Source organism: Olea europaea, unplaced genomic scaffold (genome assembly GCF_002742605.1).
Source record: "Olea europaea var. sylvestris unplaced genomic scaffold, O_europaea_v1 scaffold106, whole genome shotgun sequence".
Lineage (NCBI taxonomy): Eukaryota > Viridiplantae > Streptophyta > Magnoliopsida > Lamiales > Oleaceae > Olea > Olea europaea.
In genome coordinates this window covers 614,037-618,660 of record NW_019227947.1, presented here as the reverse complement: position 1 = coordinate 618,660, position 4,624 = coordinate 614,037, and positions in this window count along the sequence as shown.

Genomic DNA, 4,624 nt, shown 5'->3' with positions numbered 1-4,624 from the left:
CAATCAATTTAGACTAGCAATCTGCCAAAAATGAACAAACCCGAGTTATCTTGAAATGAAAAACTACTTTTCATTGGCTCGATTCCAATCGAATTAGACTAGCAATTCGCCAAAAATGAACAAACCCGAAGTTGACATGAAATGAAAAACCACTTTCCATTGGCTCGATTCCTATCGAATTAGACGAGCAATTCCCCAAAACGAACAAACCAAAAGCTATCATGAAATGAGAAATCACTTTTCATTGCCTTGATTCCAATCGAACAAGACAAGCAATTCGCCAAAATGAAAAAACCCGAATTTATAATGAAATCAAAAGCCACTTTTGATTGGCTCGATTCCAATCGATTTAGACTAGCAATTCACCAAAAATGAACAAATCTGAAGTAATCTTGAAATGAAAAACCACTTTTCATTGGCAATTTCCAATCGAATTAGACTAGCAATTCGCCAAAAATGAACAAATCCAAAGTTGGCATGAGATGAAAAACCACTTTTCATCGGCTCGATTCCTATAGAATTAGACGAGCAATTCCCCAAAACGAACAAACCAAAAGCTATCATGAAATGAAAAATCACTTTTCATTGGCTTGATTCCAATCGAACTAGACAAGTAATTCGCCAAAATGAAAAAAACTCGAATTTATCTTGAAATGAAAAACCACTTTTCATTGGCTCGATTCCAATCGAATTAGACTCGTAATTCGGCAAAAATGAACAAATCCGAAGTTGACATGAAATCAAAAACCACTTTTCATTGGCTCGATTCCTATTGAATTAGACGAGCAATTCCCCAAAACGAACAAACCAAGAGCTATCATGAAATGAAAAATCACCTTTCATTGGCTTGATTCCAATCAAACTAGATGAACAATTCGCCAAAATGAAAAAACTCGAATTTATCATGAAATCAAAAGCCACTTTTCATTGACTCGATTCCAATTGATTTATACTAGCAATTCGCCAAAAATGAACATATCCGAAGTTATCTTGAAATGAAAAACCACTTTTCAATAGCTCGATTCCAATTGAATTAGACTAGTAATTCGCCAAAAATGAACAAACCCGAATTTGACATGAAATCAAGCACCACATTTCATTGGCTCGATTCCAATCGAATTAGACGAGCAATTTGCCGAAACGAACAAACCAAAAGTTATCGTGAAATAAAAAACCACTCTTCAATGGCTCAATTCCACTCGAACTAGACGAGCAATTCGGGAAAATGAACAAACCCAAAGTTATCATGAAATTAAAATCCACTTTTCATTGGATCAATTCTAAAAGATTTAGAATATCAATTCGCCAAAAACGAACAAACCCAAAGTTATCATGAAATGAAAAACCACTTTTCATTGGCTCGATTCCAATCGATTTAGACTAGCAATTCGACAAAAATGAACAAACCCGAAGTTATCTTGAAATGAAGCACCACTTTTCATTGGCTCGATTCCAATCGAATTAGACTAGTAATTCGCCAAAAATGAATAAACCCGAAGTTATCATGAAATCAAAAATAACTTTTCATTGGCTCGACTCCATTCAAATTAGACCAGCAATTGACCAAAAACAAATAAACCCAAAGTTATCATGAAATCAAAAACCACTTTTAATTAGCTCGATTCCAATCAAATTAGAAAAGCATTTCGCCAAAATGAACAAACCCGAAGTTGTCATGAAATCAAAAGCCACTTTTCATTGGCTCGATTCGAATCGATTTAGACCAACAATTCGCCAAAAATGAACAAACCCGAAGATATCATAAAATATAAAACCAATTTTTGTTGGCTCGATTCCAATCGATTTCGACTAGCAGTTCGCCAAAATGAACAAACCCGAAGTTATCAAGAAGTGAAAAGCCGCTTTCCATTGGCTCGATTCCAATCGAGCTAGACGAGCAATTCTCCAAAATGAACAAACCCGAAGTTATCATGAAATCAAAAGCCACTTTTCATTAGCTCGATTCCAATCGATTTAGACTAGCAATTCACCAAAAATGAACAAACCCGAAGCCATCTTGAAATGAAAAAGCACTTTTCATTGGCTCGATTCCAATCGAATTAGACTAGTAATTCGTCAAAGACGAACAAACCCGAAGTTATCGTGAAATCAAAAACCACTTTTCATTAGCTCGATTCCAATCGATTTAGACAAGCAATTCGCCAAAAATGAACAAACCTGAAGTTATCTTGAAATGAAAAACCACATTTCATTGGCTTATCGAATTGGACAAGCAATTCGCCAAAACGAACAAACCCGAAGTTATCATGAAATGGAAAGCCACTTTTCATTGGCTCGATTCCAATCGAGCTAAACGAGCGATTCGCCAAAATGAACAAAACCGAAGTTATCATGAAATCAAAAGCCACTTTTCAGCGGCTCGTTTCCAATCGATTTAGACTAGGAACACGCCTAAAATGAACAAACCCGAAGTTATCATGAAATCAAAAGCTACTTTTTTTTGGCTCGATTCCAATCCATTTAGACTAGCAATTTGCCAAAAATGAACAAACCCGAAGCTATCTTGAAATGAAAAATCACTTTTCATTGGCTCGATTCCAATCGAACCAGACGAGCAATTCGCCAAAATGAACAAACACAAAGTTATCATGAAATGAAAAACCACTTTTCATTGGCTCGATTCCTATCGATTTAGCTAGCAATTCGCCAAAAGTGAACAAACCTAAAGTTATCTTGAAATGAAAAACCACTCTTCATTAGCTCGATTCCAATCGAATTAGAATAGTAATTCGCCAAAAATGAACAAACCTAAAGTTATCGTGAAATCAAAAACAAGTTTTCATTGGCTCGATTCCAATCGATTTGAACTAGTAGTTCGCCAAAAATGAACAAACCCGAAGTTATCTTGAAATGAAAAACCACATTTCATTGGCTCGATTCCTATCGAATTAGACGAGCAATTCACCAAAATGAACAACCCCAAAGTTATCATGAAATGAATAGCCAATCCAAAAATGAACAAACCCGATGTTACCTTGAAATGAAAAACCACATTTCATTGGCTCGATTCCTATCGAATTAGACGAGCAATACACCAAAATGAACAAACCCGGAGTTATCATGAAATGAAAAACCACTTTTCATTAGCTCAATTCCATTCGAACTAGACGAGGAATTCGCCAAAATGAACAAACCCGAAGTTATCGTGAAATGAAAAACCACTTTTCGTTGGCTCGATTCCAATCGATTTAAACTGGCAATTCGCCAAAAGTGAACAAACCTAAAGTTATCTTGAAATGAAAAACCACTTTTCGTTTGCTCGATTCCAATCGAAATGCACTAGTAATTCACCAAAAATGAACAAACCCGAAGTTATCGTGAAATCAAAAATCACTTTTCATTGGCTCGATTCCAATCGATTTAAACTAGCAGTTCTCCAAAAACGAACAAACCCGAAGTTATCTTGAAATGAAAAACCACATTTCATTGGCTCGATTCCTATCGAATTCGATGAGAAGTTCACCAAAATAAACATACCCGAAGTTATCATGAAATGAAAAGCCACTCCAAAAACGAACAAACCTGAAGTTATCTTAAAATGAGAAACCACATTTCATTGGCTCGATTCCTATCGAATTAGACGAGCAACTCACCGAAATGAACAAACCCGAAGTTATCATGAAATGAAAAACCACTTTTCATTGGCTTGATTCCAATCGAACTAAACGAGCAATTCACCAAAATGAACAAACCCGAAGTTATCATGAAATGAAAAAAACACTTTTCATTGACTTGATTCCAATCGATTTAGACTAGCAATTCGCCAAAAGTGAACAAACCTAAACTTATCTTGAAATGAAAAACCACTTTTCATTAGCTCGATCCCAATCGAATTAGACTAGTAATTCGCCAAAAACGAACAAACCCAAAGCCATCTTGAAATGAAAAAACCACTTTTCATTGGCTCAATTCCAATCGAATTAGACTAGTAATTCACCAAAAATGAATAAACATGAAGTTATCGTGAAATCAAAAACCACTTTTCATTCGCTCGATTCCAATCGATTTAGACTAACAGTTTGCCAAAAACGAACAAACCCGAAGTTATCTTGAAATGAAAAACCTCATTTCATTACCTCGATTCCTATCGAATTAGACGAGCAATTCACCAAAATGAACAAACCCGAAGTTATCGTGAAATGAAAAGCAACTCCAAAAACGAACAAACCCAAAGTTATCTTGAAATGAAAAACCACATTTCATTGGCTCGATTCCTTTTGAATTAGACGAGCATCTCACCAAAATGAACAACCCCGAAGTTATCATGAAATGAAAAACCACTTTTCATTGGCTCGATTCCAATCGAACTAGACGAGCAATTCGCCAAAATGAACAAACCCGAAGTTATCATGAAATGAAAAACCACTTTTCATTAGCTCGATTCCAATCGAATTAGAAAAGCCACTTTTCATTGGCTCGATTTCAATCGATTTAGACTAGCAATTCGCCAAAAGTGAACAAACCTAAAGTTATCTTGAAATGAAAAACCACTTTTCATTAGCTCGATTCCAATCGAATTAGACTAGTAATTCGCCAAAAACGAACAAACCCAAAGCCATCTTGAGATGAAAAACCACTTTTCATATGCTCGATTCCAATCGAT